Below are 20,888 nucleotides of genomic sequence, written 5' to 3' on the forward strand. Positions count from 1 at the left end.
CACCCACCGCTTCCCCCTCACCTCCCTCCCATTTCTTAGCCAGAAGCACTTAGGCAGGCAGAATATCATGTCCAGAGCCGCTGCCAAGCCCTTTGCTGGGCTGGGGGGTGTGTGGGGGGTGTGTGTCTGTGCGGGGGGAGAGGGGGCAGAGATAAGCCTGCCAGGGCGAAACCTGCTTTAAAACAGGCACACACCTCAGCTGCCTGCACCTGACACGTTCAGAGCTGCTAAGTCACCTCCTACTCTCTCTTTATATTTAATTTCTTTCCTCTAAATGTCAACACGTTTATTTTTATTATTTGTCACACGCGAGGTGGGCAAGAGCAGCAGAAGGGAGGCAAGGAGAACCCCCAAACTTCGCGGGCTGAGCCCAGCCGTGCCCAGCCGGCACCAGGCAGCGTCGTGCAGCGGAGAGCCCCCGGATTTCCCCCGCCCCCCGCCCTCCCTGCCCCCCCAGAAGGAGCCACCTCTCGCAATGCTGCTACCAGCCGAGGGATTTCCGGCGGCTCCTCTGCAAAGCGCGGTGCCCGGGAGGGCCCGTGGCGGGAGCCCCCGGCCCAGCCCCGCTCTTCCGGACCCGGCAACCCCGCTCCTAATTAGCGCCTTTTTGGGTACGGCGGTGGTTGCGGGCAGGGGCGACGCTCGCTTGCGGCACCGCGCCGAGCCGCCGCTCCGGCTTCAGCACCCGGAACAGCTCCGCCCTGCGCGGCCCGACGGGGCGGCGGCGGCCGGTCCCCAAGCCCGCCGGCGGCAGGAGCGGCCCCGCCGCTGCCGGCTGCGCCCGGGGGTGTCCCGCCCGCCCCCGCCCCGCAGCCTCTGCACCAGCGGGGGGCGGTGGGCTGGGCACGAGTGGGAGCCCGTGCGGGTACACGGGGGGCGGGGAAGGGTGGTGCGGGCGGCCGCGGGGCCCCCGCTGCGGCGGAGGGTGAGGGGGCGGATTTGGGGTGCGTGGGGATTGCGGTGAGGCGGATGCTGGGTGGCAGTGTGAGACACGGCGTGCGTGCCCGGGGGGCGGCGTGAGAAATGACTTGGAGGAGTGTGTGTGTGGAGGGGAGAGTCCGGGGTGCGTGCGGGGGGGGGGGGAGGGCTGCACGTCGGTATGTGGGGAGAGGATGCGTGGGGAGGGGGCGCGGGTGGTGCGTGTGTGCGTGTTCACGAGGGTTACGGGGGAGCCGGGGCTGGGCCGGTCACTGCGCGCCTCGGGGGAAGCGGTGGGTGAGGAGGAAACGCGGGAGGTGCGGCGGGGAGGGGGGCGCGGGGGCCGCGCGGAGGGCGCAAGGTGCGCGGGGCGGGCGCCGCGGCTGCGTGAGCGCAGGGCGCCGGCAGTCCTTGCGCGGGAGGAAGGAGGGAAGGGGTCTGCGCGGGGAGTGCCACTGTGCACGGGGCGGGAGGGTGCCAGGAGCCCGTGGTGTGTGCCGGGGGGGAGCCGGGCAAGGACGCGCGTGTGAGTGGGAGCGTGTTGAGCGCGTGTGCGCGCCCGCCGTGCGTGCCAGAGCGATCCCTACAGGTGTCCGCGGAGAGCCGCCGAGCGGGGATCCCACCTCGAGAGCATCCCTGCCCGCTGCCTGCCGCTGTCTGCGGCGCCTGCCTTCCCCTCTCGCTCACACACACACAGCAGCAGCAGGAGGGGGAGAGGGAAAAGAGGGAGAGGAAAAAAAAAAAGAAGAAAAAAGGGAAAGGAAAAAAGAGAGATGGAAAGACTGAAGAAAGAAGAAAGACCCAAGGAAAAAAAAAAAAAACAACAAAACAAACCCAAACAACTGCTTATTTATTACTGCCGATATAATTCACACACTGTCAATAGACAGCAGTCTTGTCTAGTCATTTCCAAAGCAAAGGGACGCTTTCATTCTCAAAAGAGGACAATTTATTAACATATATATATATCTCAAATGGGCTCTTAAGTACCAGACATCCCTCCTAGCAATGTATATATGTATGTACATGTATGTAGCGAGAAATATACACAAACCAACATAAATGTAGCTATTGCATTCAGTGCCTCACGAGTGAATTAATATGCTTCCCCCACCCCTCTACAATCTTTTTTTTTTTTCCCCTCAAAAATCGTGATTTAGTCACAGGTGCCCCGATTGAGCCTTTTCAAATTAGAAAAAGAGAGAGAGAGACACCCATAGGTCAATAAATCCTTAATAAATGCCAGGTCGGTTGGCATGCACAATCCTTGGCAAAATTCTTATTGTATAAAATACACAGCATTGTCTCTGGGTGCGGGGAAGACCAGAGAGTTCACAAATTACCGGATGAAATAAAAGGATCTGAAAAACAACCTTGCTGCAGCCAAAGGGAGAAGCGCTCTAATTCAAAAGCAGACTTAACAGCATCATTAATCTTTTCCTTTCATTTCTACGTAATTTCTAGAATCAAATTCCTTCCTAAGCGGCTGGAATGATCGATTTTGCTACCCTCCCAGTCTGCAGATGTATTTATTTTAATATGCTTATGATATAATTTCTACCCCTTCAAAAATGCATACCATCAGCAGGACCCTGAACAGTTTCAAACACATATCACGGAAGCCGGGTGCCCTCTTTCTTCTGGCTCACAGTAGAAAATGTCCCAAATTATCACCGCACTTCCTGCACAAACCCCTCGCCTCTTCCAGACCGCCGCCGATAAATAACAATAATATTGCGATAGTCATTCCCATCGCCGCCCCGGCTTCGCGTTTCACCAAGGCAGCTCACGCCAGGGAAAACATGCAGCAGATTGATTTTATTCCTGAAGTCTCACGGACCCCCCTCCCCTCCTCCTCCCGCCTTTGCAAGGGATAATAAATTACCGCATCCAACCTTTAACTTCTACCTCCGCTCCACCATCTCCTCTCCTCGCCATCTACCTCTCCACAACGCCGCACGCAAACCCACCAGCCTCTCGCGCCTCCGCCTCCTCCTCCTCCTCCTCCGCCGCCTCCTCCTCCGCCGCCGCCGGCTCCGCCGCGGCAAAGCGGGGCTCGTCCTCCGCGGCGCCGCTCGCCCCGCGCTGCGGACGCGCCTTACCTGCGCGGGGTGCCGCGGGCCGGGGCAGGCGCGGCTGGCCGGGGCTGCCTCTGCCGCTCGCCGACGGAGCGGGCGCTGCTGCGGGTGCGCGGCGGCGGCGGCGGCGGCGGCGGGCGGGGGCGGCCGCCGGGAGCGGGGGGCGGCGCCGCCGCGTGACGCCGCCGCGCCCGTCTGCCCGGCAGGGGCGGTGCCGCGCTCGCTGCAGACCCCCCCCCCCCGCCCCGCCCCGGCCCGCCCCGGCCCCGCGGCTCCCCCCCCCGGGCCCCGCCGCCGCCGCCGCCGCCGCCGCCGCCGCCGCAGAGGGGCACGGCGCGGGGCGGGGGCCCCTCCGCCGCTCCAGGTGGGAGGCCGCGTCTGGAGGGACCGTGGTGGAGAGGAGCCGCTGAGGGCAGCGCCGGGCCGGCAGGGACCGGGGGGGGAAACCCCGGCGCGTTGGCTGAGCGAGGCCGGGGGTTGATGGGCGTGCACGCTGCTGCCGTCCGATGGCGGGGGCGTTTGCAGGGAAGTCACATCTGCAGAGGATGAGATGGTGAAACACCGCAAGGGACTGTGGGCACCTCTACCGGCTCCCCAGCTAAAACTCTTCTTTGTTCGCGTGGTTTTTGTTTTGGTTTTTTTTTTGTTTGTGGTGTTTTTTTTTGTTGTTGATGATGATGTCGTTATTTTTTCCCTAGAACTGAAGCTTGCTGGATTCTGCACAGCCTGTGGGAAAATGGAGGTATAGACTTCTGACCAGAGCGCACCCAAGGACTAGGTCTACAACCACAGGAGAAGTGTTTGGGAAAGCCTGGCCGCTTTCCGGTGTAGTGTTAAACCTGTCTGGCTGTATGTTGCCTCCCGATGGTCGCAAACTATTAGAGAAATTGAAGGCTTCTTAAAAGCATTGGTTCTAGCTGCGTGGAAAGTATTTGATTGTGCCAAACATGCTCAGTTTTGTCTATCAGTTGGCCTTCTAACTTCCGTGGCCTACAGAAAGGTGATGAATTGATTGTAAGTGATTTGCATGTAGCCTTAGCCAAGGCCCTGGCAACTTTTGAAAATACAGAGTGATGTTTGTCACATTAAGAGCCACAAGAGCACTCCAGTATTGGGCATCCCAGAATTTTTTGAGAATGGTCTGTGTAACCATACTTTTTGTTGTCCAGGGTGTGAATGTAGCAACTTAGTTTTGAACTGAAACTTCAGAAATAAGTGTAAAAAAAAAAATAATAATCCATTCTTCCACCACAGTCCCAGAGGAGTTAGTCTTATGATTTTTTTTTTTTTTTTAATGAAACAGGCTTCCTCACAGACAACAAGTTTGATGAGGTAACCAAGCAACATGTTAAGTAATGAGAATAAAAGCTTGCTAGATATGCAACGTATCTTCAGTACTTACAGGATAATCAGACATCCCTTTTGTTCAGCCAGGTGATATCCATATCCAGTCATTTTCAAACAGAGTGAGAATTTCTCTTGACAATCCTAGTAACTTGACCCCTGCAAACAGGGCAAGGAGCAAATATATCTTCTGCTATGAAAAGCATATAAATTGTAGGCTGCAATATGATAAGTGATACACATTTTTAAAAGAGCAAAATTGTAACCTGATAGAAGTTAGTATTTTGTGTTTGAATATATAATGTAAAAAATAATCTTTTCTAACTGTGGCCTTATTTTTATTATGCTCATGGTGAACACATGGTAAAGCTTCTTACGCTCTTAGATGGGGAGTGTCAAAGCCAAAGCCCAATCCACCCTGGATGTGCTGGCACAGTGGAGGTGCTGGCACAGGTGGAGGATTCTTCCATCTTCAAACCGAGGGACAGCTTAGCTATTCCAGCAGTAGCCAGAGGAGGTTCATGTTTCTCTAAATCTGTAGTAAGAAGCCTGCCACACTGAGAGGAGGGCTGGGAAGAGCCTACATAGAAAGAAAGCAACGAGACATTAAGTGGGCCAGGAAGACACAGGGAGATTTAGGGAGAATACAATTTCCTTAATTTAATGGTGTTTTTTAGTTGAGTTTTAGAAGAATGTATTACTTCTGTCATTCTCAGCAATTGTTGCAGCATATGGTGTCATACTTGATTCATTCTGAAGCAGCACCAAAAATAAAAAAAGGAAGGGAAAAAAAAAAAGAAACGTGATTTCCAAACCATCTCTCTTTGTAGGTCTTTCAGCTTGACAAATATATGGAATATCTTGTAAGAAGCACATGGCCTTACAGAAACCTGACTTTCTTCTGCATAAATTAATGTTCTGTGTTATACCAAAATATTTATAGATTTTGAAAGCTAAAGAGATAAAAGCAGCAATGATATTCTTGGAAACAAACCAATTGTATTTTCTGTCAGAGGGAATGCAGTACATTATCCATCCTTTTGGAGGGATGTATAGTGTCAGAACAAAGTGCCTTTGAGTCATTAAAAAGTACATATGTGAAATTGTCCAACAGTTGTAATTTTAAATAAGAGATTTGTTGGCAAGCTGAAGTGAATGCTGGAGCTGTCTCTGAGCCATGCACATGCAGTTGGCATGGCTGTCAGAGCTGATAAAAAAGGAAGTAACCAGTCAAGGAGGTGCAGAAGAAATAAGAATGATTCTGCTGAGAAAAAACCCACAATTAAAATCAAACTAAAGGTGCTTCCAGAGAACACTGGTTATCTGGCAGACATGAGAAACATATGAGAAGGGAGAAAGTTATTTCTGGGACAGAGACAGCAGGAATTGTTTTAAAGATTTGAAAGAGAGAAAACCTGTTTCTTTGTTGAAGTGGTCCAGGGTAATGTTCAATAATGGGGTGGTTAGAGTTTTAGGGTATGTCAAAGCTCTATTCTGGTTATAATCACTCCGCACATGCCTGACATCTTTCCCTTCTTTGGAGCTATCACCAGTAATCCTTCTATACCAACCCAAATCTTTAGAAGAGCTTCAGACCCACTAGAAAGCTGACCCTTTGCTTGTTTGAATACAAGTTTTTTTTAGAGGACAGCCAGAAACATTTTTTTGAACAAGTCAGTTTGAACTTTTGAACTTTTGAACTTGGTCCAGGATGAAGAGCAGACAGGACGACATAGATGTATAGCAGAACTAACAGAGTGGTATGCAATTGTCTGCATCTGCATACAGCCAGTGAGGTTTAAAGAAATATGGAGGAAGAAAGGTATAATTTCTGCCTGTTAATTGCCATATTGCTGGGCAATCTCAGCTGTGGGTGAAGAAAGTATGGGTAAATCTAAAGTAAGAAGAAATTAAAAGATACCTGTCTTGGAAGAAAGACAACACGTTACATAGGCCCTCACTTGTTCAATTCAAACTTGCTGAAGAAAATATTGAAGTACTTCAAGATCTTGAAGTAAGAAAGAGACAAAACTGTATGGTTCAACAAAATAATTGCAGCAAATAATCAAATACAGTACTGGAGGTATTTGACTGAGACATATGTTTGAATTCAGAAAACAGAACTGAGAGGCAACTAACTACATGTGGATTGGATTTGATAGTTTCTCTAGATAATGCATTTTTGGAGCTAGCTTATACCTAACTTTGGAGGATTAAGGTGTTAAAAACTTGCCTAAAACCAATTCTGAATGGATAAATAATAAAGTAAAGGAGCATACTTATGAGGATTTAAATTATTTGTTGACCTTATACCCAGTACTGCCATTTAATGATATTTTCAAGTCTTCTGCTATTTCAGAAGGTATCAGCTGTGTTTAGTGATATAATATTCTAGTCACGAAGAGAAGATTGGAGACTCGCATAGTTATAGGTGACTTTGGGGCTCCAAAAGTAGTTTTGTCCAAAGAAAGCAAACATGATCAGAAAATGCGTAGGCATATCTGAGGATCAGAAGATCTTTGTGGACTCTTGGTAAATTCAAAATCTCAGCTGACCGCAAACCATTTCAAGGCTTACACATGTTTTTCCTCAGACATAACTGCTTCCTTGTATTTACTGTAATATTGAAAACTTAACACGAAACATGTTCAAGATAATTTAACAGTAATAATTAACATCTTGCTGAAGATCCCCATTTGATCCCCAAGATTAAAATCTTGGGATTATTCAGAGATTAACGTAGATGCCATTTTTTGGCTTGGTAGCTTCATTGCAGGGAATTGCTTAAAGCACTAAGAAAAACAAACCTGTTTAATAGTTCAAAGTGTAAATATGGATGGTATCTACATATATGAAACATGTGAGACATTGAATTAAAAGTTTTATTACTTATCAGGAATTGCATATCCAACCTGTGGGTTTTTTTCATTAAATGAGAGGAAAACTTGATGAGTGTGAAGATAATCGTATTCCTACAACATAATCATCATAGAGGAAAATGTAGTGTGAAGAATACAGGAGCCACCAAGACCTCAAAAATCCTTGAAGTGCATTTAAGAAGACATAATTAGTGACAAAAACCTATAGTTTGATGACTCTAAGTCTCAGAGCTGAAGATACAGTACACTTTCACACATACCAGTTCTAACTCCTGTCGTGCACAAGGCTTGACTGATGGGCACAGCAGTACGCATCACCGGGAGAAATATATAATGAAAGACCCCTGTACAGCTCTCTTTTGAGCGGTACAGAAACTCATTTAGCAGCTAGCCCTGTTGATGAATCTTCAGTGGGTTTTGGAATGGATTATGATATGAGACAAGCAGCAATGGTTTTCTCACTGAAACTCCGTGAAGAAAGTCAAAGTGGTGCAAAATGTCCTTCTCAATATATATGTTTGGATTTGACAGCCTGTATCAGTCAACTGGACAAAACATGGTAAAACAGAAAACTGTTAAATCAACTGGCTTCCAAAGCACATTTGGTTTGGTATTAACTATGTTAATAAGAAGGCTGTTGTAGAATTTTCTTTATAGAAGAGTTTGGTAGGTTTGATATGAACATCAATACTGTGATTTTTTAAAAATGTAAGAGTAACTTTCATATTAATAATCTTACTAATTTCAAAAGAAGCCCCTATGTTCATATCTCAAAAAAAGTTATTATTTTCTCTGAATCTTTATGTGGTAACATGATATATATAAAATATTTATGCATGCAGCAGATACATCTCAAGGCCACCCTTGCAGGTCTGAGTTTAAGAATAATACACGTAAATACTGTGCAACTCAATACCTTTGATTGCAAAAATATAAGGAACTAAATCAATTTAGAATAGCTAACTCTTCTTTAGTTCAAATGTTTGCTTTTTTAATGTCTTAAAACAGTTTTTAAGCAGCAAAGTATAGGCAATCCTTCAGATAAGAAGGAAAATTGAAGAGAACAACAAACTGTTGTATGTTGTCCCTGAGTAGACAACAGTCACCAAAAGAACTTGGAAGCTCATGTCATCCCATAACCGTCTGTGGAATCACTTGCTTGAAAGAAATGTGTAAGAAATCCCACTGTAAGCAGATGTGGGATTAATATTTTGTTGCAATCCCCAAGAAAGATTATTTTAAACCCTGAAGTATTTTGCTTAATATTTCTTTCAAAACTCTTAACATTTAACAGTCTTTTATAAATGTTGCTCATATAATTTCCCATAATTCCTTTTAAAATCTCACTAAATTCCTACTCATAGGCAATTGATGTAATTTATATGGAATTTATAAGAATGCCATTTGTGTGTCATTCATCCATTCATCATCATCAGTCATCACCTTCCTCATCCTCTTCGCTAGGATCACAGTGCTGCCTAGATATATCAGTGTGTTCAGGACCCCTGTGTGTTAGGAGAGCTTCTGGGTAGTCTCTAGTGTGTGGCTCTGAGTGAAAAACAAGCTCTTTTCCAAGACCTCGCAAATTGAAAAACAATGTACAGCAAGTCTGTAAGGCTGGCAGAACAACAGGATATTCTAGTCTAATTTATCAGTGTGCCCAAATCATAGATGTAGTATGCAAATTAGCAGAAGCAATCAAAGAAATTGCATCTTGCACAGCTGCAGGATTGGGTCTTACGCGGGAACTTCCCTCGAAGGTGCTGAGTGCCCTCAGCTCCCACTAACCGCTAATGCGGGCTGAGGGTACTAGGAAGAACTTGTCCCATTTTGAATCAAGCCCTTTGATAGCTTCAAGAAAATCTCTGATTATAATAATTTGTTTTATAATGTGTCACTCTACACTTACGAAAAATGAGTATACTTGCTATAATTCAAGTATTCTACAGATACTTAGCTGTACTAAAAGTGTGCCAAGTATACTAAAAATATATTACTTTTCATAAGGGTATAATTTCCTAGTAATCAGAAGATATACACTGATTCAAAAATTGCTATAATTGTTAATGTTGGTGAGAATTACTAAGGCATCAAAGCAGAGGAATATTTGTGGTATGAAGGTGCAGATAGGTAGTTGAGATCATCAGTGTTTAAACCATAAATGATGCACGTGCTGAAGAGATTCACTAAGGGAATACTGCAGTATGCCAGATGGCTAGTATTTTTACACTTCAGGGCAGCTTTATTGTTGGGTTGCCTAGTTCAAAAAACCTTTCACAAAGGGAAGTGAGAGTTGCCCTTTCCAGAAATTGCAGTATTAATTACTATTAGTTTAAAAGCTTGATTCAGTTTATTTTTGTTTAGTCCCTACAATCTGTCTTGAGAGTCCTTAGTGTTGTCATTACTTCATAATAGTTCAGGTGTTTGTAACACAGTGCAGAAGAAAGCACTAGAGGAGGCAAGTAGGAATAAGACAAGGGCCCGAACGAAGGACAGATTGGAAGGCAGCAAAGAAGACAGGTTGGGGATGCAGTCACTGTACATGAAGTGATAAGAAAAAAGCAAGCAACCAAAGTTAAAAAAGCAAGAGTTGTTGTTGGAAATAAAGAAGAGGGCAAAGGAAAGGTGATGAGCAAGAAACAAACAAAAATAATTAAAAGGCAAGTAGGAACTAGGTACAAGGAAACAAATCAAAATTGCTTGATGATGGAGCATTTTGGCTGGGGTCAAAAAAGAAGTAATGAGGTGTAGGACAAATCGTAAATACTTGGGCATCTTATGAGTTTACGCTAGCCCTAAGGATCAGAGAAGACAGAAAGTTGAGTACTCAGGCTGTACAGTGGAGACAGAAGCAAACCCTGTCCAAAACCAGAAGCATTTGCATTTAGTTGTATTATGATCATGCCAAGGTCAGAAATACTGTGAGAGTAGATTGGAGCTGTTGGGAGAACTGTCTGTGGCTGCTGACAGCATCTTCTCCTGTGCCTGGTTGACACACATGGTCTGTGGCGCAGCAGGATTTTTTGTGGCTGATCCCATGGTGCAAATTTGACTGGAAAGGGTAAACTTTCCACTGCTATAAATGAATGTTGTTCTTGTGGTCTTGTTGGAGGGGAAAAGTAGCAAAAGATTTTATAATAATAATATTTCCCTTCTGTTCAGCACCAAACCTACTCACTTTATGATTCAGACTAGGCAATGCTATATATTGCTTTTCTTATACAATGCTAATGATGTTTCTAGTCTGACCTTCCAGGCAACCAGTGTTGAACATGTTAATGCATTTGCCATAAACAAATTCTTAGCAGCATTCAAAGACTTTGTCTCTAGCTCCATAGTTCTTTCTAGTGCCACCTGCAAACACAAAAAAAATGCCAGAATCCAGGACAGCCTGTTCCCTCAGCCCAGGAAACTACTCCTTCTACGCAATATGAATATTCAAACTTTTCTGTAGGATCTGGAAGGTTTGTGTCTCTTTCTGAGAAATATGCTTCTCTGATGTCAGGATGTAAATTGCATTTGTGTTTTTAATACTGCCGAATTAGTGTTTGCTTCATGTAATCTTTGATTCATACTCTCTTTTTCCTGTTAGTTTCAGCTGTTGCCTTCCTCTGCCGTGTTCAATAGATAGTTATTTTTTACCCTTGCTGTTTCTCTGTGACTCTTTCCAGCCATTTTGTGACCATGGCCTTTTCTGACTACTGCTTTTGATTTAGCTGTACATTTGTGCAAAAATACCATAGCTACCAAAGCAGTAGGAAAAACAGAGATTTCACAGAGACTTACATAGTGGCAGGAGAAAAGGTCAAGATACTGCATATTTTTAACAACAGACTCCAGTTCTCTCTCATGTATTTGGTAAATTCTTGTTTTGCTGTATGCATTATAAGACAAAATGTTATTGTTCTGTAGCCAGGTACCCCAAATTGAACAATCCGCAATAATCTGAAGAAGGTTTTAAAGATCCAGATTGAACTGTGCATACTAATTAGTAGCTATTCTCTACTAATATTCCTCTATTGTCATAGATGTGGTGTGCTGTTTCAGTGATGTGTATTCATGTTTTCTCCATATTATTTTACAGTACATTCCTTATACATCCTCTCAGCAACAAACTTCTTCAGCTGTAGTGACCATTGGAAAGGTGTCTTCATCTACTGATTGTGTTTATTTCAAGTTATTTCAACATATAAGAAGCATTTAACTTGACAAATGATAAAAAGATGAAGTAATAAAAAATATCATGCTTTTATTTTAAAGGTGTGTAGGCTGGATGACGTTCAATTATTGCTAATGCAAATTGGAAACTAGAAATTACTCCACAACTTGCCTACAAGATATTGTTTAGCTTGAGTTCTGTATTTATCAGACAAGCCTATAGCAATGTCTTCCAAGTGGATGGATCATTAGTAATTGCCAATTTTAAAGTATTGCTGGGTCAGAAAAAATAGTTCTGGTCCTGCAGACAGTGAAATTACCATGGTTATGTTCATTATAGACAAAACACCTGGGCTAGTATACGTCAAGGCTTTGATCCTATAATTTAGCTAACGCAGGACTCTAGTAGGGCTTCTCTCCTGGTTCTGAGAGCTTATATTGATTCTTAGGTATTCAGTGCCTTAATGCTACAGGCAGAGAAACACACAGATTTTCCTGATGTTTGCAGGTTTCAGGATGTTAAAATTATGCAAATTGAGCATAGTTTGCCCAAAAAGCAAATTAACATTGTGCACCTGTAGCAAGCATAATATGTGTATTTCAACGAAAGTATGAACATTCAGCACATTTTTACCTCGTTAGCACTCCAGGGGTAGCAGTGACTAAATTCTTTACTGTTGCAAGCTCTGTAGCTACTACCCATAGACATTTTACAGTTGTCCATAAAACACGTTTGTCAAAAACAAACATAAATTTTATGAAAAGTATTGAGAAGCTAGGGTAATGATTCATTCCTTTATAGAGTGAATTACTCTGTTCAGGGTATAAAACCTTTGACATCCTAATTCTGTGGGGCATAAAAAGAAATGCCACTTCCAGAACTGGGCTGCCTGGCTTTGTAACACTTCAGATTTGGAAGCAGATACTTGCTATTCGGGATGCAAAAATCATAGACCACCTGTTCGGACCATATGAGGCTGCATTTTGGAAAGGAAGACTAAGTTGAAAAAGGCCTAGGAAGGGCATGATTGAACCCCCACAGAAGTAAACGGACTTCACTGTGACATGGTGCAGAATGAAGGAAGGGAATGTAAAATCCCATCTGTTTGTGTGGTTCTCTTGGTTTATGACAGATTTGTTGCTGGATGGAGAAAGTAAGCTTCAAGTCTCCACAAAGTGATAATCACTTTGATATGAGGAATAGAAAATAGTAGGTTATCATTGCATTTTTTCCCAAATGCCAATTTTTTCTCATATAGTTGAACTAAAGAAAATAAAAAATTTTGCAGTGATCTTGTTAAGTTCCCTGTTACACTTTGGAAAAACCTTGTTTTGAAAGCTTTCCTGTAATTGCCCTTGCACTGTCCTATTATACAAGTAATAATCCTTCAAGACAGCTTAGTTTTTGTTTCCTGTTAACTGAATCACTAAAAATGTTCACCTTTTATTAAGAATGCCTGTTTTTCCCTGGGTTGTCCTCCTCCTGTTCTTTTCCAGGTTTAATTTTGTTTGTTTACTATTTTATATAGATTTTAGGTATTTTAGGATTTTAATGAGTTGTTTTATATGGTAACTTTTATACAGTATGCTTTGCTGAACATTCATCTAAGTCCACAAGTGTCCCTGTAGATGCTATAAATACTTCTGAGTAACACCTGAACTTTTGTTTCTTTTGAATATTCACAAATCTGTTGTTAAAACATTTTGAAATTCAAATATAGACGTGATATAGGATATAACCACGTTAAGCACGTCAACTGAGCATAACATAGAGCTGTGTTAACAATTTTCTCCCTTATTGATAAACTGTTAACTATCAACTTACGTTACAAGCCTGAGAGCAATTATGAACATATAGCTGAAGGTACCTTCTCAATCTGCTGTTCAGAAAAGCTAGCCATTTTTTTTTGGATGTATAGAGAATGTAATGGAGAGCAATGCTAGGAAATAACATAATACCAATATGATAATACTATATGACCTCATCTAAAAGGTTTGCTGAAGTGTTTGTCCACCCGTCTCAAAAAGAATATTACTGGATTTCAGGACAGGTTCAGGAATAGGAGAGGAGAATCGATGACAACGCTGGGACATCATAGGATCTCTCATAGAAAAATGAAAAGACCAAAGTTTCCTTTATGAAGAAGAGTCATACGAGTGAACACTTAAAAAACAAACAAATGAGCAAAAAACCACCCCCACCAACAAACTTCAAACCTACAGAATAGCCTAAAAGAGAATAGATTGGAAGTTATTGTTTCTTGTCATATATAATGAGGACGATATTCTGTGAAACTGAAAGGAAGCTGATTCAAATCTGTGTGGGAAAATTCTTTTTCACGCAGTATATAATTAAACCACAAAACATTTGTGCAGGTTGCTACTGAGGCCAAAGACTAAGCAAAATTCCAAAAAGGTTTGAATATTCATAAAATGATGAAGAAATTGCAAAATGTTGATAATGTTGTCTGCCAACACATTTTCGAGGATTGGTGAACTTCAAGATGCAACCAAATCCTTTTATTGGGATGATTATCTGCCATAGTTGTAGTATGCAATTCTTCCTTCTTCATTTGAAACATCTCAACCTGACCATTGTGAGAGACGGCCTGCCAAAGTAAAAGGACCTTGATTCCGTTCCAGTAGGGAACTGAGAAGAGCTTTTCCATCCAAAGCTGGACTCGTGTGTCTTCTACTTCCTTCAATGGATTTTCTTTCTTCCCGGTATAGTTGTTATGTTGCTGCACCATTTTGTAGGTAGATGTACATCTGTTCTGCTCATGCAAGAGTTAGCCAGCTGTGTGCCAGATGTTAGCATAGCACTATGTCTGAGCTAATGAGCCTTGCTGAGGGTTTTTTTCCTCCATAAATGTTCCAAGGGCTCTTAATCAGCAGCAGATTCTCCGCTGAGTGATGTATGACATTGTTTTCTCTGCTCTCTCATTCTTGTGTAGCTGTACTGTAGCCTGTATGCGGACATTTAGTGACCTGTTCAGTAAACATGTATAGCCTATTTAAATTTATAAAGTGTCCATAAGCAGATGTGGATTTGAACATGATATATTAATCATTTTATTCATCAAATCAGGTGTCTGCAAAGAGAATAGCATGTTCATTACTTGCCATTCTTTTCAAACCTGTGTGATTTTTATTACTCAATCTGGTCACATGAATATTTTCACAAACAAAAAATACAGATTTGAGTGTTACTGTGAAGCAAGTGAAAGGGGTTGTGAGCATCAATAAAACTGAGTTCAGGACTGATGTTTTAAAAATATATATTCACAGTTGCAAATATTGCCTGCAGTATTCATCCTGCTCTGCTCATAGCAAACAACTGACTTAGGGATTTGGGGAAAAGACTTTTCTGATGTAACATGTTTTTTACTTACATAATTAGGAACAGGCAGCTACTGTTTGCAGTAACAGAGCTTAAAGATTATTAATACGTCCATTCTCCCTTCTTTGCATTTGAAAGAATATATCACTCATTAGTACATTGTCAAAGACAGGATTATGTCTTGGTCCTATGTGCACTCACAGGGAAACCCCTGCCAACTCTTTTAGTTACTGCCAGGAAGCCAGTGAACAGAAAATGTTGGGGTTTTGTAGAAGCATGGAAAAATAATAAGCGTTACCTTTAAAAGGAGAGTCCTTAAGAATAGGAAGTGAAATTATGATCCTAGGCAATAAAAGGCCTGTGCACACCTGTCAAGGCTGTGGTCAGGGAGTCTCAATGTCCCTCCCAACAGACCTGTGAATTTCATCCGTCCGCTCTTCACTGTGTCCTCATATAGTTCAGGAACGGCATGCTGAGAGCTGAGTAGTTAGCATAAATAACTTTTACTGGAGAGCTCTTTGGAGTTAAGGTATTGAACCTCTGCTAGTAGAGGACATACGTACAGCACACTGAAGAGTGTGATTCAAAGGTCCCTGAGCTATTTCAGGGGCATTTCCATTGCCTTACAGTGGTCAGTGAAGACATGACATGTTCTCTTGAACAGTTTTTCAACCTTGGGTTTGATTACATGTTCTTTCATTTTCCTCATAAAATTATTCTCAATACATTGCCATCATTAAGGCATATAAGAATTGAATAGTACAGCACCAGTAATGGAGTAAATCAGTCTAATAAATATTCCTTATGGCATAAATTACACAACATAGTGTGGGTCCCCTGGGAATGTAAGTGAAGCTGTGACAAGGAATTTCTGTTGCATAGCTGCTGGCATTTTTCCCCATTTACTCAGTTTGATCGATGGTTGTGTTACACAGTAACCTTCTTATTATATGATGATTGTGGTGTGAGTACAAATGCTTATTTGTAGGAGGCCAAAGTATTTTCCTTTGGCGCATTTTATTGAAATAGGTGAGCAAAACTTTAAAGCCAAGATTAGTGGTAGGACAATTACTTAGTGTGATGCATAGGTTAATGGCAGTTATATGGTCACTTCCTTGCACATCACATTGAATTATTATCCTTTTTTGTTTCTGGAAACATAATTAGTCTGTGATGGATGGGAGGCTAAATTCAGTACTTGGGGTCAAGCCATACCTTATAATGGAATAGCTGCAGATACTTTCTGCATTTTGAAACATTAATTTGCGTCCAGTCTATATCAAATCTTTCTAGCCTTTCAGGCCATGTAAACTTAGGAAGCCATAGTCTATCCTTGTAAGACAAAACTGATAATACTCTGCAGTCTCCTCCTGCCCGTTTCACCCACTTACTGTGCAACTGAGAGTTGTGGGGTAATCCAGGATAGAAATGATGTCCCTTCTACTTTTTATTAAATACTGCTTTCTATTTATAGGACCTTGACATTGAAGTGGTGGTAATCAATATATCTTTTGAGTAGAGCTAGGAGAATAATGAAAATGAATGTTCTCTAGCATTTGTTTGAACATGATTTGACAATGTACTTCACTAATATTTACATGTGAAGTTGACTGAAAAATTTCTAATAAAATACACTGGAAATATGCTAATTTGTTGAATTTGAAAAATTGTGGAGATCTGTTGAATTCTGGAAAGCTTTTAGGTGAAAATGGCTTGTTTGATTGTAAAGTCTCTGATTATCTGTGACCCAACTGAAAGGAAACTTTAAAACCTGATGTTTTTATTATGCCTATGACATTTTAACACAGATATGTTTTATGAAAACATTAAAAGCATTCAATTTTTTTTCAATGCAAAATGAAAACAAATACTGAACACTTAGGAGTTTCTGTGAAATATGAAATGTCGGCTTTCTTTGTATTCTCTTTCATACTCTCAATATTTTTCAGGGCATGTTTTCATCAGGATGTTAATGTAACATGAAATTCTTCACCATTCAGAGAGTTAAAAAGAAGAGTTATGCAATATTTAAGCCTTATTTAAGACTGTGAAATAGGGAGGAGGTGAAAGATACACATTGTATAGGCTGAGTGTTATGCCTAGGCATAAAGATTAATTTTACCTAAGAAAAGTGCTGGGTATTTATTTTCAGAAAAAAATGCACTGTCAGAAATTTTAGCACTGATTTATTTTAAACATAGAATTTGTCTGCTTAAATTGAGAACCTGGGCTCTCTGTACAGCTAATGAAGAAAGATAAGCTTATTCAGGAGAGACTGAGAGCAACCCTCGTGTACTTTTGCCATGGTGGCAGCTTGGCCATCTCCCCAGACCTGACCTATCACATACCACGAACAATGTGTGCTGCAAATACAGAGCACTTGAAACAATAGCAGTTGGGAAGGTTTCTGTAGAGTGATATATTTTTGTACTGATTATTCGTAAGAATGAATATGAGTATCAGTTGAAGTCTTATCTTCTTGCCAAATAGATCATTCAAGGTGAATATTTTTGTCCATCTGCACAGAAATTGAAAATAATTAGAGGAGTGTCAAATTGTTTCTGAGAAAACAAAGCCCTATTTTAAGACTACACCTGCATCTGGGCATGCATCAAACGCAGGTATTTTTAATATCTGAAGATTTTTTCCACTTTAACATATATAGCATATGAATGAACTCTATTGGCTTTGATGAATTTAAATTTTTTTTTGCTATAATTTAAAATGTGGACTCTTACCTTGCTACTGTATCCACATTAAGAGATAACACTTTCAGTACATTATCATCTTTAGAGATTTTAAATATGAACACTGCAAACCAGCAAGCAATCAACTTATACAAAAAAATCTTTATTTAATCACAGAATACTGAAATCACAGAATGGTTTGGGTTGGAGGGGACCTTAAAGGTAATCTAGTTCCAACCCCCCTGCCATGGTCAGGGACACCTTCCACTAGACCCACCCAACCTGGCCTTGAACACTTCCAGGGATGGGGCACCCACCACTTCTCTGGGCAACCTGTTCCAGTGCCTCACCACCCTCACAGTGAAGGGTTATAGATTATACCTAATCTAAATCTACCCTCTTTCAGTTTAAAGCCATTACCCCTTGTCCTGTCACTACACGCCCTTGTAAAAAGTCCCTCTCCAGCTTTCCTGTAGGCCCCCTTCAGGAACTGGAAGGCTGCTAGAAGGTCTCCCTGGAGCCTTCTCTTCTCCAGGCTGAACAACCTCAACTCTCAGCCTGTCTTCATAGGAGAGGTGCTCCAGCCCTCTGATCATCTTTGTGGCCCTTCTCTGGACTCAGTTCAAGAGGCCCATATCCTTCTTACGCTGGGGTCCCCAGAGCTGAACGCAGTACTCCAGGTGGGGTCTCACGAGAGTGGAGTAGAGGGGGAGAATCTCCTCCCTCGACCTGCCGGCCACACTTCTTTTGATGCAGCCCAGGATACAGTTGGCTTTCTGGGCTGCAAGCGCACATTGCTGGGTCATGTTGAGCTTCTCATCAACCAACCCCCCCCACAAGTCCTTCTCCTCGGGGCTGCTCTCAATCTATTCTCTGCCCAGCCTGTATTTGTGCTTGGGATTGCCCCAGCCCATATGCAGGACCTTGCACTTGGCCTTGTTGAACTTCATGAGGTTCACGCGGGCCCACCTCTCAAGCCTGTCAAGGTCCCTCTGGATGGCATCCTTTCCCTCCAGCGTGTCGACTGCACCACGCAGCTCGGTGTCGTCAGCAAACTTGCTGAGGGCGCACTTAATCCCACTGTCCGTGTCGTCGGCAAAGATGTTAAACAGCGCTGGTCCCAATACCAGCCCCTGAGGAACACCACTTGTCACTGGGCTCCACTTGGACATTGAGACGTTGACTGCAACCCTTTGAGTGCAACCATCCAGCCAATTCCTTATCCACCAAGTGGTCCATCCGTCAAATACATGTCTCTCCAATTTAGAGACAATGATGTCATGCGGGACAGTGTGGAATGCTTTGCACAGGTCCAGGTAGATGACGTCAGTTGCTCTTCCCTTACCTACCAACGCTGTAACCCCACTGTAGAAGGCCACCAAATTTGTCAGGCATGATTTGCCCTTAGTGAAGCCATGTTGGATGTCACCAATCACCTCCTTATTTTCCATGTGCCTTAGCATAGTTTCCAGGTGGATCTGCTCCATGATCTTCCCAGGCACAGAGGTGAGACTGACTGGCCTGTAGTTCTCCAAGTCTTCCTTTTTTCCCTTTTAAAAATGGGGGTTCTGTTTCCCCTTTTCCAGTCAGTGGGAACTTCACCGGACTGCCATGACTTCTCAAATACGATGGATAGTGGCTTAGCAACTTCACCCGCCAGTTCCTTCAGGACCCACGGATGCATCCCATCAGGTCCCATGGACTTGTGCACCTTCAGGTTCCTTAGATGGCCTTGAACCTGATCTTCTCCTACAGTGGGCGGTTCTTCTTCCAGTCCCTGCCTTTGCCTTCTGCGAGTTGGGCGGTGTGGCTTGAGCACTTGCCGGTGAAGACTGGGGCAAAAAAGTCATTGAGTACCTCAGCCTTCTCCATATCCCGGGTAACCACGTCTCCCATTTCCTTCCAGAGAGGGCCCACATTTTCCCTTGTCTTCCTTTTATCCCAGACGTACCTATAGAATCTTTTCTTGTTGCCCTTGATGTCCCTGGCCAGATTTAATTCTATCAGGGCTTTAGCTTTCCTAACCTGATCCCTGGCTGCTCGGACAATTTCTCTGTATTCCTCCCAGGCTACCTCTGCTTGCTTCCACCCTCTGTAGCCTTCCTTTTTGTGGTTTTGTCCAGGAGCTCCTTCTTCATCCATGGAGCCTCCTGGCGTTTTTGCCTGACTTCCTCTTTGTTGGGATGCATTGCTCCTGAGCTTGGAGGAGGTGATCCTTGAATATTGCCCAGCTTTCTTGGGCCCCTCTTCCCTCCAGGGCTTTATCCCATGGTACTCTGCCAAGCAGATCCCTGAAGAGGCCAAAGTCTGCTCTCCTAAAGCCCAGGGTAGTGAGCTTGCTGTGCGCCCTCCTCAGTACCCTAAGGATCTTGAACTCCACCATTTCATGGTCACTGCAGCCCAGGCTGCCCTTGAGCTTCATATTCCCCACCAGCCCCTCCTTGTTGGTGAGAACAGCATCCAGCATAGCACCTCTCTTCGTTGGCTCCTCTACCACTTGGAGAAGGAAGTTATCAACGCATTCCAGGAACATCCTGGATTGCTTATGCCCTGCCATGTTGTCCCTCCAACAGATATCGGGGTGGTTAAAGTCTCCCATTAGGGCCAGGGCTTACAAATGTGAGGCTGCTCCTATCTGTCTATAGAGGGCCTCATTCACTTGGTCTTCCTGGTTGGGTGGCCTATAGCAGACCCCCACTATAATGTCACCTGTCCCTGCCTTCCCTTTAATCCTGACCCATAAGCTCTGGGTCAGCTCCTCATCCATCCCCAGGCAGAGCTCCATGCACTCCAGCTGGTCATTGACATAGAGGGCGACACCCCCTCCTCGTCTCCCCTGCCTGTCCTTCCTAAAGAGCCTGTATCCTTCCATTCCAATACTCCAATCATAGGAGCCATCCCACCACGTCTCCATGATGCCAATAAGATCATAGCCCTGCAGGTGTGCACATGTCTCTAACTCCTCTTGTTTATTTCCCATGTTACGTGCATTTGCATAGAGGCATTTAAGTTAGGCCCCTGATGAGGCTGACTTACTGGCTGGAGTGGCTGGAATTCCTTTGTGCTGCTCTTCAGGTGCTCTCCTGCTGACCTGTGATCCTTTTAACCAAAGTGATTTCTTTATAGGGTAAGATGTTTTTTTCATAAATTCCTGGAATGCAGTTGAGAAGCTCATAGCTACTTCAAGGAAAAAGTGAAGAACATGCAAATCTTTTTTATTAGTAAAATTTAAAAGCACATTTAAATGTGTAGCTCCACTAAATAGGTAATACTTCCTTTATATTAGTGTTAGGGAGCCCTGGGACTGGTAAGGGCTGGCAGTGTCCTCAGGGCTGTGGCAATTTGTGGCAATTTGCGTAACATTACTTGTATTTTGAAAACCGGCATTGCTCATTTTTGCCAAGGAGTTTGAAGAATTTGTATGTTGGCTTCTATTTTTAGGTGATTTCTTTCCCTAAACAAACCAAACAAACCACCTAACAAC

The 20,888-nt window shown here is 43.4% G+C and overlaps 1 protein-coding gene across 31 annotated transcripts in view; it reads right to left on the reverse strand.

Annotated features, from left to right (window-relative positions):
- NRXN1 (neurexin 1) overlaps positions 1-3,085 on the reverse strand; it is a 743,929-nt gene extending 740,844 nt beyond the window's left edge. For 28 of the 31 annotated variants that reach the window (XM_076334784.1, XM_076334782.1, XM_076334774.1 and 25 more), the window contains exon 1: positions 3,021-3,085. The gene's annotated coding sequence lies outside the window, so the exon portion shown is untranslated. The other 3 variants (XM_076334757.1, XM_076334754.1, XM_076334756.1) reach the window with 3 other exon arrangements.
- Positions 3,086-20,888: the final 17,803 nt, after the last annotated feature.

This window comes from Aptenodytes patagonicus, chromosome 3, assembly GCF_965638725.1.
Source record: "Aptenodytes patagonicus chromosome 3, bAptPat1.pri.cur, whole genome shotgun sequence".
Lineage (NCBI taxonomy): Eukaryota > Metazoa > Chordata > Aves > Sphenisciformes > Spheniscidae > Aptenodytes > Aptenodytes patagonicus.